The sequence below is a fragment of the Mytilus galloprovincialis genome, chromosome 10 (assembly GCF_965363235.1).
Source record: "Mytilus galloprovincialis chromosome 10, xbMytGall1.hap1.1, whole genome shotgun sequence".
Lineage (NCBI taxonomy): Eukaryota > Metazoa > Mollusca > Bivalvia > Mytilida > Mytilidae > Mytilus > Mytilus galloprovincialis.
Window position 1 is genome coordinate 57,210,236 of NC_134847.1, and position 13,964 is coordinate 57,224,199.

Below are 13,964 nucleotides of genomic sequence, written 5' to 3' on the forward strand. Positions count from 1 at the left end.
ACGATATAATTATTTTGCCGCGAGTCAATCACATCACTGACACACTAATTATTTTCTCTAGAAAACGATCATTAGAAAAACAATGATCGATTCTTTTTAAACGTTTGAGTTTTTCAGGCATTCACACCAACACTTTGACACAAAAACAAGTTTTGAGAAAATGCTAATAACTTCATTATTGTATAATATGGTGGTTATTGGTTGTTCATATACAATTTAAGGAAGTACACCACTAATTCATGGTCCCACTGCTTTCTATGTTAAATTCCTCCGTTTCAAGCAGGCACACCTCTTTTATTTGAAGTTCAAATAAAGTGGCAATCATTGCATTTCAAAGCAAAACTTTAAGGTGTCTTGTACTGAAAATATAAACATACCTTTAATGGCATATAAGAAAGAACTGGTTCCCGGAACATTGGATGTACCAAAACAGGTACTTCAGATCTGACAAACAAACACAATGTACTCTCTTTTTAAAATTTGGTGAAGTTTTTTTAATATTCAAAATTTAAAGTCCAAAAGTGTTCTACAATGATCACCAGTCCTTCAGCTTTCATTTGATACCAAAAATACTTAAATATTCTACATATTTTGAAAGTTACACTCATGCGTAGGAACTATTTTGTGTTAAATATGTACTACTTTCTGGTATGTGCTTTCTAGCCGGGCCTGAATTAGTGGTGTTACACCTTAAGATATGGACATTATGTTTTTTGTACTCCTTTCACAGTCTACTCAATTGCAGCATAAAAATCTCTTTGTAACGTAAATTTACTGATTAAGGTTCTGCAAAGAGTCATTGACCCCTGTACATAAAGTATGTCACCACTATCAAGTATTCCAAGGAAAACTGTTGTTTGGTTCAATGGGTAATTCTTACCATATCAGTATGGTCAATAAAAGGAGATGTTTAGTATACATAAATGAGACAGCAACCCATAGACAAAAGTCACAAAACAAGCTATAAATTGTCCTGTTAGTCTATGTATAAACAGAAATGACACTGATAGCTGGAAAACAATGAATTTGTTACAGTACATGTGTACCTTTAGCTCTTTTGGACATCTAGTTAAATAATCTCTCAAATTCTTGTCAAAGCAAAAAGCCAACATGTAAATGACTTTAACAAATTAAATGGATTTTAACAGACAACAATTCTTTTCTTTTCTTTTCTTTTTTACTTTACTTTATTCTATGTTCTTTTGAATAAACAATAATAGATTACATGTCATGATAAAGACAAAAGATTGAGAATATTTTGAGTGAAATGATTGATCACGAGTTCGAAAAAACTGATCATTAAGCGATTTTCTGGTAAAGTTTTATCTAAATTTTAAACAAATGACTGCAGGAGAATCCATTAAGTTTAAATATTAGTGACAACTTTCCTAGTTCAAATTACTCTGGAGGAATCAGATTTTCTAAAATATCTGTCAAACTATCAGACTAAGACATTATTCAAATATGAACTCATTCTATGAATGTTCATATGTAGTTCAGCTTTTAAATATTTAAAGTTTTAATGTAAAAAATAAAATTAAAATTAAAATAAAAACTGACCAAATACGAATGACTTCCACATCATAATGAACATGCGCGTGTTGAAGGCTGTACTGTGACCTTGAGTTGTTAATTTCTGTGTCATTTGGTCTCTTGTGTAGAGTTGTCTCATTGGCAATCATACCACATCTTCTTTTTTATGTTTACAAAGTTCCAAGTTGATGTGACTTCTAATTCATGGTAAACTACCTTGATAAAAACTTAAACGTCATACAAGACAGCTGGATGTGAGTACAGGAGAACAGACACCCAGACCCAAACACATGTTTATCTACCTCGGTATGGTACAAGGGCATAGAAATAAATTGACATTTTGCAATGGTAAATGTCTACCAATCTTTACAGTAATTTGAATTATTTGAAGGAAAATAAATTAAACTAATAGACTGAAGTATGTATTCCCTTTTCTGGAAAAAAAAATGGTTGATTATATAGGGAATCACTGGAGTATGACCGGAGCTGCAAACCCCCCCCCCCCCCCCACTAGGCAGTCAATTGGCTCCCCAATTATGAAAATTGGATGTTATTTCAACAGAATTTGTTACAGACAATGAAAAATTTGTAGGAACAAAATTAAAAGGTCAGTCACCTTTAATGGTCTGATAAATTTCTCAACTGGAAACCTGAAAAGACAGCAATTATCAATCCGTGGTCAGGGGTGTAACTTGGTCTTCTTTTGAAAACATTTACACAATTGTTTAGGTTTTTTATATATCTAACATGTTAAAAGTACAACAAGCAAAACAACGACTTATTAACTATAAATTACATTACAGTAATTAAAACTCAATCATCTGCACATTCTAAAGGTAATAAATTGTTGATTCAAGAAAGTGTTAAGACAGAACATGCTTTAAACTTGGAATTCTGTTCAAAATTCCTCTCAAATATTAATTTTGTAACTTTTTTTTATCATTGTGGAAAAGGGTTGTATTTCAAGCAAATTACGTTTTAACCTTTGCTTTAATTTTCTAAAATTTTATTTTTATACAACTTTACATAGTTTCTGATTACATTTATAGTACAAAATAATTCTCAATATTTTTTACCTTCCTACTTTTCAATTCTGTCTGATACATCTAAACTCAAGTATACATGTATCAAATACAAATATTGATTGTCATCAGTGAATAAAAACAACTTTTTCAATAATGAGAAACATTAAATACAATATCTGATTTAATACTGTAAAAAGACTCTTTTTAGTCCTATAATCTGAGCAAGCTGTTCATTTCACTATTGATTTTAAACTTTCTATTCAAGAAATGAAAAGATTCAGTAAGAGCATAATAAAAGGTGTATTGGAATAATATACAACAAAAGGTGTATTAAAATATACATATAGAACACAATGTGTATTAGAATATTCTATAAATACACAATGTTGACTTTGACTTTAAACCAGGTGTTTCTATAAAATAATTGATAAAATAAAGTAATTTTGAAGAAGTATAAAAGATTCAAATGTCATCATCACCAATATTATCTAGCTGTTGTCACTACACTATTTTGTGGTTGCCATCATCAATTTACAGGTTTATACATTCATAACAATTATTTTTTTGTTGCCATCCATAGAAATATTCTACTGTTGCCTTCACTACAACAATTTTATGTTGCCATCATTAGAAACACTCTATTATTCACATCATAACAAACATTTTGTGTTGCCATCATTATATTTTGTCCTATTTTTGCCATCACAACAAACATTTTATGTTGCCATCACAAAAACATTTCATGTTGCCATCATTCGAAATTCTATTTTTGCAATCACAACAAACATTTTATGTTGCCATCAATAGAAATATTCTATTGTTGTAATAAATACAAATATTTAATGGTTGAGATTCACTTTATAAATGGCATGCTCTCATCACACTGAGAACCATTGCAATAACTTTTTTGAGAGGGCAGTTGTTGGTCAGCTGTTGCAAGGCTAAATTTCTATTCCTATCCAATACATCTTCATTTTCCAGTAGCAGTCCAAATTCCAGACCTTCATTCCAGTTACCGTAACCACTATATTTTAAACAGAGTCTTCCTAATGTGTTTGTTGTTGGTTTGTTCTTGTCCTGAACATGTAGGAAATCTTTGTCACTGGATGTACAGCAAATAATGTTCTGTGGTGTTTCTTGTTTCTTGTTTTTTGTATAGATTAGACTGTTGGTTTTCCCGTTTGAATGGTTTTACACTAGTAATTTTGGGGCCCTTTATAGCTTGTTTTTCGGTGAGCCAATGCTCCTTGTTGAAGGCCATACCTTGACCTATAATGGTTTACTTTTATAAATTGTAATTTGGATGGAAAGTTGCCTCATTGGCACTCATACCACATCCTCCTTTATCTATATAAAGTCACATTTATAACATTTGAACTCAAAACAGAACAAGCTGCACCAAACCAAGATATCATTACACCATCTCAAAGCTTTACCCAAATAGAATTGTGCTTGATGTAGAAACATCAAATACTAAGTTGCATGTCTTTGGAACCCATGACCTCCTACACTGGGGGCAAGCTCTTAAAAAAAGACTTACAAGGCAGTAGTCATAAAAGGACTTTATAAATAATTTCAATAAATCAAACTGAAAACTATATCTACATCATTTATTTCATGATATAATTTTTTATAAAAAAATTTAAAAAATCCCATTATTCTTTGACATTATGTAAATTTCATATCATTCCTCCCAATTCAATGCTATACTAAACAGTATTGTCCTAATTTTCATGACTTTATTTTATCTACAAATATTTAACTTTTAAGTAAAAATTTTGAAGTCAAGAGCTGACTCTTTTCTCATTGAGAAAATGTAACAATATTATATGGCAAAGTGGTAAAATTGAAAACCTTTACATATCAATGGTAAAACAACTGCTGTCAGGTTTTCAAGTGGAATATTGTCTTGCATTATTCATGTCAATTGTGATAAAAACTCATAAAATTCCATCAAGTCTTTTTCCTGCAACATTTTATTTGTTTTCCTCTCAACAGAATATTGATCAAAAAGGGTTAAAATGTTATATTTTATTTGTTAACATAACGATGCCATTTTAAAGTGCTATTGGTGTGCTGATACCATTCATACTAAGGGTCAATCACTTTTGTTTTATACAATTGGGGAGAGGTTTAATGTAATCCCTGATCAATCTAAACAAATGCAAGATATAGATCTAAAACTAGATAAACATCAAACACTACAATAACCTGAAAAGAATTATTATAGAAAAAAACTTATCAAAGTTCACAAATTCATCCCTCTTTATCAAAGCAAAGATCATCAAGATTAAACTATAAACATTACAACATGAGCAGTATGTATGATAGAGTTTCATTTTAATCCACTGGTTCAGAAGCAGTTACATTGCAGATACAAGATAAAATTGAGAATGGAAATAGGGAATATGTCAAAAAGACAACAACCTGACTAAAGAGCAGATAAAAGCCAAAGGCCACCAATGGGTCTTCAAAGCAGCGGGAAATCCCCCATCCGGAGGCAGTCCTCAGCTGGCCCCTAAATAAAATTGTATACTAGTTCAGTGAAAATGGACGTCACAGTAAACTCCAAAACATATAAATGAACTAAAACTAAGATGACTGGCACGCAATAGTGCAAACTAAAGGACACAATGAGTACCCCTGTTTTACTAATTAGGGGTTTTATGATATTTTCGGACTAAAAACAAAAGGTCAAAAGGCCAATGAAAGTCACTGAAACTATTCTACATAATCTCAACTTTGGCATGCCACTTGTTAGCGATAAGAGATCTCATGCTCATTTTTATTAAATTTGTTTGTAATTAAAAAGGATATAAATTATTTAAATAAATATGAAGACATTTTTCCATGTGATGAAATATTGAACTTTGAAAACATGCATGAATAACAAATTATTATCATCAAACATTTTAAATGTTAAGAATAGTATATTCAGCCGGATACAGAAAAACTGAAGTGGCGTAATTCACAGGGTAAACAGTGGATCCAAATCGTAATTTCTATATCCTGTCTATTTAACTATTCCATAACATAAAAGCAGTTATAAAGTGGGGTATTATTCCATATAATTTATTCATGGTGGGCTGGGAAATGATGATAGATGATTCCTTGTAAAAATAAACATAAACACTATTTTTTTGTTTATACTGTGACAAATACAGGTAAAAGAGTATTTTTATTTCTGCTTCAAATAATAAAAGATTACATTTATTTCTACCAGTCGAGGTTGTTACCTATTTCCCAGAGGATGTTGTTAGAAGATGATCATTTTATTTAGGGACGACATCAAAAGTTCAATGTAGGATAAAAAAAACTTTATTCATATAGTTTTTTCACTGACCCCCTACCCCTCTCTTAACTTAATTTTTGAAAAATTGATTGATCAATAAGGATATATATAAAACTGATGTCAATTAAAAAAACCTTGCAGCAATTTTTACGACCCACCCCCAAACTTTTTTAAGCAGTCACTAAAGTGATAATATATTCATTGTGTCATTAGCCATGACATGATATTTCAAAAAAAATCCTGAATATAGTAGAGCTTTTTATCAACATTTAAAATCAAATGTAGGCTTAAGTAATAGTTTTGTACAAAATACAAACTATAGAAGTGACAGGCCACCCACCATTGTACTTGTATTTTGGTGACAACTGATGTACAGAAAACATTTTAAGTGTCAAGCCTTAACCTAATATCATTTCATGCAACTACAAAAATTTCCAGCATGCAATTTAATCATTAAATTTTCCAGGACTACTTTCCTTTTTGTTTCTTCCCATTTCTGAAAAAAATAAGATAAAAGTCCTACCTTCCTACAGGGGTCAAGCTTGGTTTTGACAGGATACAAAACTACGTCTTCCTCTGAAATCAATTAAAACAACAAATTACTGTCGGTATTGTCACCGTTCAGCAGCCATTCACATCAGATACCACCCTCAGGCTAATCCAACATACAAGCATTAAATGAAGTTAATCACCAGATGATTTGTACATGGTTGCTATTCAAAGACTAGATGAATGCAGTTTAAAATCAAACTAATTTTAGGTATTGTGTTTTAATTCAGTGTCATTTTAAAATATGATGTATTAGTGTAAATGGCCTCTTTTTTTTATAAGACTTAAAGATGATTTAAATATTTTGCAAAGTTTTAAACAATGAGAACTAATACATAGAGTTAGTCTTATATTCCATTTAAATTGCATTACATTTATTTCCTCGTTATAATTTAAGAAAAAAAATTATATTATGCAACTGCATGACCATTGGCCTACTGTAGTGTTAGTAACCTTGACTGACTACCTGTTTGTTACATTGTAGAAAGGGTACCAGTGAAAACTCTTCAATGTCTATGCTAAGCTGCCTTACATGTTTTCAATATCATAACTTATCTAACTGTCTTGCTGTCTCACCATAGGGTCCTGCTGACCATTTAACTTCTTATTTGATGGTTAGAAAATGACCAGAATCCATCAAATGTGACCTTTTAACCCTTTCCTTAGACCATAATGACACCTTTTGCCACCACCCCCTTTACTCCATAATAACGCCTTTTCTAAAGGTCAGCTGTACATGTGTAGTACCTAAGTTGAAACGTTTTGACTTTGAAATGTCTGCATCAGACATAATACAATTGTATTCAATATAGAAAGGATATTCATAAGAATAGAAATATCTGACTTAAATTCATTATCTTTTTCACAATGCAGTTAATAATACTTTTTCAAAATCCATTGAGGAAAGGGTTAAGATTATTATTGGGTCCTGGGAGTTTACATCTGATCTTTCATAAATGCTTAACAAAAGATTTCCAAGGTTCAAGAATTGGTTTTTGGCATTAACATGAGTTGGGACTTCTATCCATCAAATTCAATCCATTATTTTTTTAACATTTATTGAACAGAAGAGTATATTCTAAGTATAAACAAGACTCTTGGGTTGAAGTAAAGTCCCTTACAGTTGTAACTGTATGTAGTTATTGTGATTAAATTTGATATTTACCCAAACAATGGTTTAAAGCTTCTAGACTTCTTTAAAACAAAATTTACATGTACTTCTTTTGTAATAGCCTTTTAAGTACTGTCTTGTTCAAACATTCTAGTCAAAGGTAAACAAATTAAATCAAATTATTCATGTATCAAAATGCAGACAAAATTTCAACATTGGGGTCTTATTAGGTCATAGAAAAGGTATATCTATTGAGATGTTTAAGAAAGAGTAACTTTTCATGTTTTCCTCCGACTAAGATTAAATAAAAACTGGTGCATCACTATATAATACAGCAGACTTGCATAAGCAATCTTTTCTGAAGCTTGAAACTAGACTTATATATGTAATCTTTTATAATGCTAGATGACACTTATAATGGTAACCCTTTTTTGATGCTAGAAAGTGAGTAGAAAACGGACTTATATATACATGAAGGTACTGGTAACCTTTTCTAATGCTAGACAATGGACTTATATAGGTTACTTTTACTAATGTTAGAAAACAACTTTAACAGATAGTCTTTGTTTACCTTGGACAACAAACTAAAATACGTAACCTTTTACAATCCTAGACAACAGAATTATTTGGGTAAACTAGACTAGCCCCTTATAAATATAGGTTAACTGTTTTAATGCTGGACAACAACCCAAACTTATAAAGGTAACCCTATCTTATGCTAGAAAATACTTATATAGGTTACCTTTGATAACACTAGAAAACATCTAATGCTGGACAACAACACAAACTTATAAAGGTAATCCTTTCTTATGATAGAAAATACTTATATAGGTTACCTTTGATAACACTAGAAAACAGACTTAAAGAGATAGCATTTGCTTACTTTGGACAACAAACTAGAATAGGTAACCTTTTACAATCCTAGACAACAGACTTACTGGGGATTCATTTATTTTTGTGGATACTAATTTTTGTGGTTTTAGGAAAACTTGCATATTCATGGATACTTAATTTCGTGGCTTTGGCAAATCTGCATTCATTCTTTTAGAAAATATGTAATTCCTTGAACAATTAAATTTGTGGTTCCCCTGTACCCACGAAATCCACAAAAATTGGTATCCAACGAATATTAATAAATCCACAGTATATAGGTTATTTTTTCTAATGGTAAACAGCAAACCTTCTTACTCCATGTAAAACATTTATCAGAAAAATTTGGATACTGTAAAAGATCTATCAACATATTGTATCAGTTTTGTATTATTATTAAAGGTGATTCAATTGAAAAAGTACAATCAAACACTTTTACCAGCAAAGCCCAGTTTTATTCCAATAAATAACACAAGGCAGGTATTTAAGCTTGACATCGAAACTAAATTTACAACATCAGAATATTTTTGCTTCGTCAAATCAAAATTGCATATCTTATGGTCCTTTTCCTGTTATAAAAGTTCTGAAATTTCTACTAGAATCAATATAATTCTATCATGTGCTCAACATAGATTGCCATAATTTCTGTAAACATTTTACACCTTGCTTAAGCTCAGTGAAGAGATATTGACAAATCTAATGTCTATCCATGTTGAAGAAATTAAGTTTTAATATGTCCTACAGCTTAAAATGGAACTACTGAATCTGCTGGAAAACTACTCTACCAAATAGCATAAAAATCTTTTAGAATCAATACCATCATTAATTTAAAACATCACAGGAAAAAAATTTAAAATGCAAATAAGAGTATTGATATCACTCCCAGATGATGAAAATACCTTGCAATTTGTTTTAATTATGGATGGTTATGATAACACATGGTGTTAAGTAGCTATTGTCGACACATTGAAATCAGACACCAAACACATAAAGGCACCTTACATATAAAATTGAGAATGGAAATGGGGATATGTCAAAGAGACAACAACCCGACCAAAGAGCAGATAACAGCCGAAGGCCACCAATGGGTCTGCAATGCAGCAAGAAACTCTCACACCCTGAGGCCTGCTTCATGCAACACATAAGTCAAATTACACATAAATCAACCTACAAATCAAGCCTCTAAAACATGAAGGCACTAATATTCTGTAGTTTGTTGTTAACCGTTATATGTAAATATTATCTGGCCTTTATAAAGTGTATTCAATGTCAGATAGTTTTTCTTTGGAATGGAAATGAAGATTACATTGATTTTCAATATATATTTTTACAATATACTTTTGAAGTCTAAAAAGATTATTGCAGAAAAAATATTGACAGATGCATATGCAAATACAATTACATTTGCAGAGTTTCAAGTACTTTAATAGTCTTTAAATGAAATAATTGCAAATGGATGTGCTAGAATAATATGAATGACCCTGCACACGAAAAAAAGCTTGATGCCATTTTTCAGGAGTGAAAATTTGATAATGAAAGGGTGATAAAATCAGACAGCAGAATAAAATGTACATTTTATCTGTATCAACTCAACATATTACTCTCACATTGAAAATCAGCTCAATCGATCTGAGCAAGATGTTTAGGAAAACAATCTGTTTAACTGTTATGTTACCGATTGCTCAGACCAATTGTGCTGATTTTCAATATGTGAAGTTGTTTAGAAAAAAATCTGTATAACTGTTATGTTACCGAATGACAGAATGACAGACAAAGAAAAACTATTTGGACCTAACCACTTAGTGGTGGGCCATAAAAATACTAACCACTGGAAACAAAACTCAAATATCATCTTACAAGGATACTCTTTTGGCCAAGTGGTCTAAGTAGATAATTTACAGTGACCACTAACCTGCAATTGTGGGTTCAAACCCAGGTGAGCAGTTATCCTTTCTGACTATGACCACTACAGCAAGAAAATGAAGTCAAATTATTATACCAAATATTGCATGATGTAATAGTATTGAGAACAAAGCCTAATTAAAAATCTTTTAACTAAACTCTGAAGCATGAAAGAGCTTTGACATATGTCAAAAGAAATTGAACTTTTTTAGATCAATTCAGATGATAAGTTTTGTAGCTCTTAGTTAAAAATGACTGATCACTGATGTGTTTTGATTGGATCAAAGTCATATGACACTGTTCACATATTAATTGACATATCTGCTAGAATTATCATATTTTTAAAAGTATTACAAACTTATCAGGCCCCTTATCATAATCAACAAAATTTGCTATGAGCTATTAACTTATGCTCACTTATTATACACAAGCTTATGATGCTATGACTAGTACTGTGGATTCATTTATTATCATGGGTATAAATTTTTGTCGATTGAGGAAATCTTGAATTTTTGTGGATATTTGATTTCGTGGTTTTGCCATTCTCTAGAAAATGTACAAATTGTTGAACATTGAAATTCATGGTTCACAGTGTACCCACAATATCCAAGAAAATTAGTAACCAATAATTCTAAAGTAGTTGCCAAGAAAAAATCATTATGACAAAAGTTATATTTTTGTGCATACCATTTTAAGACAAGTTTTTGCCACACAGGAGAAGAAGAACATCTTAGAACCTGAATAAGTATCAAATGGTTTGACATAGCCAGATGAAGCTGAGTTTCTTATGTCAAGAAGCTTAGTGTAGTTGCTATACATTGTATTTGGATATCAAGATGCAGACCTGACAACTATCCTAATTTCTAGGATATCTCCCATGAGAATTAATGACCAGAATTTTGAAGTTCTTTATTATATAAACAGAACCCTTCAAAACATGTATTCAAATAGGCTCATTAAAAAAATATATCTCCTTATTTTTATTTAAACTTGAAAATAACACATAAGTGCTATCTTAACAATATCTGATTGATTGTTGGTTGCAGGTGGGTCAATGGATCACAATTTTTAAACAAGATAACACAAGGATTTTGGTTCCAGTTGGCTTTAGTAGTTTCAGAGATTTTTATAAAAAATACCAAATGAGGATGATGGACTGTGGATAATGAATATATAGCAACTGTCCCTCCATTCTTTCTATTTCAAAGGTCATTAAGATTTTTTTTTTTACAGGAGCAAATATTTCAAAAGTTAAAAAGCCTCAATAAATCTGAAAGAATCGTTTTAATCATTACAAAAACATGGTTCTTTTGTTAGGATACTAATAAATAGCAATATCGAAAAATACTAAATTATGAGTCTCATGCATGATAGAAATCTCAAGACATAAAATACAACTTACAAGATGTTGTCTTGAAAGATGCTTTAATGCTTATAAGGACAGAAATTACAAATACATAAATTACCTTTTGTAAATAAAGAACTCACCAATCTGATATAACTTTCCCAAATAAATATATGCTTTACATGAAAGTGCAACTCAAATTTTTAACTTTCATCTGCTTGAATGAAAATATTCTCTAAAATTTTAAATAACATTTAAACTTGATCATTTTTGGGGTGCATCAAAATGCTATCAAATCAGATAGTAAAAGTTTAATTCTTTATAGCATTATTTACTGAAACATTTAAACAGCTTACCTATACAAGCAATTCCATTACCTTTAAATTATTATTTCTTTTTTCAAAAATCAAATATTATCATAATCACAGTCAAATATAATAAATATTGATAAAAATCAAAAACAAATAATACTCACCGTTTATTTTGTCCAATCTTCTTTTGAAAAGCGATGTTGCCGCCTAAAAACAGCTTTATATTTGCTGATGCATGATAAAGGGCTGTCCCTGTTACAATAGACAACTAAACAGCTATACAATTTTCCTATAATAGATGCACAGCTCTGCTATTAACAATTTTACATTCAAATCACCATGGTATTGATGCAAGTTTTTTTTCAACAATAGAATACAATTCCCTGAATACCTCAGAAAGACAAATATCGATAAATCTACCGATAGTGAAAAGACACTTCTATTCAAATTACAAGTAAGATTATATAACCTGTTAAAAAAAAGTAACAATGAACATTTAAAATTAAAAGTATCATTATTGTTAAAAATAAAACATTTACATTTTACAACATTGTTCAATATCGTAATACAGTTTATTATCTAAAAAAAATGTGTTAATTTTCAAATAAATACAATGTTAATTCATGCATACATAGAAAATAGCCATTTTGGTCAGATTCAGAAAGGCCTATAAAAAGTGATGTTCAAGGCAAAATGAAGTATCGTTTTACATTAGGTGGTAATTGATAATCAGTACTATGGTTTAAGGGGGTTTGCATCACATGTTTAAAGCTCACTGTCAAAAAAGGTGATTTTCCAACCCTGATAAACCTAATATCCTTAAAAGCAGTAGCAACTACAACTTAGCCTTATACTGGTTAAAATATTTTTGAAGCCTAACACTGGTTTTTAAATATATTTTTAAAAATTTATGAGATTTAAGAATATATGATTATAATTCAGTGATTATAAACAAACAGATTAAGCTTGGTATACAAGAAATAACTTGATTGTATTGAAGGGATGTCACATGTTGATAAAAATAAGGATAAGCAAGCATGTATGTTTGCTCCCAAAGTTAGGGAATCAAAACACTAGAGATCCCTTTTTTTGCTGCCATTTAGACAAATTTCGTGTTTATTGCATTTCCATCAAAATATGTTTGCATGAATTTTTAGGCAAATTAAATTCTTTTAATTGAGATTCAGCATTGCCGTCATTAGGAAATTGTGATTAAGTACTTTAACAATGTTAAAAAGAACAAACATTATTTCTAGGTAATCCTGCATAATGACAATCACAAAGATCCTTGATAAACTTGAAGAGAGCAGGGATACAGGTGATTCCTTCTATCTGGTAAATGGCGTAATAAAGATGCACAAAATTGACAAACTTTTCCCGTGTAGGACATATGTCGAAAGTGGTCTATTCAACAAACATTTGAGGTCATCAGATAAAACCTAGCAGGTCTTTTTATATTCAGAAAAGGGGGAGGTCAATTTTTCTAATTATCATAGTTTAACTTTATAAAACATTTGTAATAGAGTACTCAGTAGTAGTTTATACATTATTTAAAGAGGGCATTAGAAAACATAACACGAATCTCCCATTTAGATCCTCAAACAAATTAAACCAAATAAGTACAAATATTACAATGACATTCACATATATAACCCACTACATATATATACCATAATGTTAGTCCATCATGCTAATTTTGGAACAAATACTATCATAAGTGATAAAAATATTTACTCTGGTATTATACTTTTAGTTTCATTGATAAAATGTCTAGTTTGCATTTTGAATAATCTTGATGTGGTTTGTACAGAATATGTATACAAATATAGCTTATATAAGTTTGCACTTAGTAAAAATAGCTGATTTACAAACCATGCCTGTTTTGAAAGATTATATAGGTATTTTGTTCTGTTTACCTTCTGGTGTCCTTCTTCATGTTTCATCTCATTGAGACACAACTTGTAAATTTGACATGTTTATGTCTTAGTGTTACAGTTAGATACCAGTCAAATTGAATTTTCAGAAA

At 30.4% G+C, this 13,964-nt stretch overlaps 1 long non-coding RNA gene across 1 annotated transcript in view; it reads right to left on the reverse strand.

Annotated features, from left to right (window-relative positions):
- The window catches only part of LOC143047926 (uncharacterized), a 38,874-nt gene that overhangs the window by 24,457 nt on the left and 453 nt on the right, over positions 1-13,964 (reverse strand). Inside the window, exons 2-3 of the long non-coding RNA XR_012969695.1 lie at positions 12,103-12,190; positions 6,374-6,426 (exon numbers count right to left, since the gene is read on the reverse strand). This is a non-coding gene — a long non-coding RNA (uncharacterized LOC143047926). The remainder of the gene's footprint in view (positions 1-6,373; positions 6,427-12,102; positions 12,191-13,964) is intronic.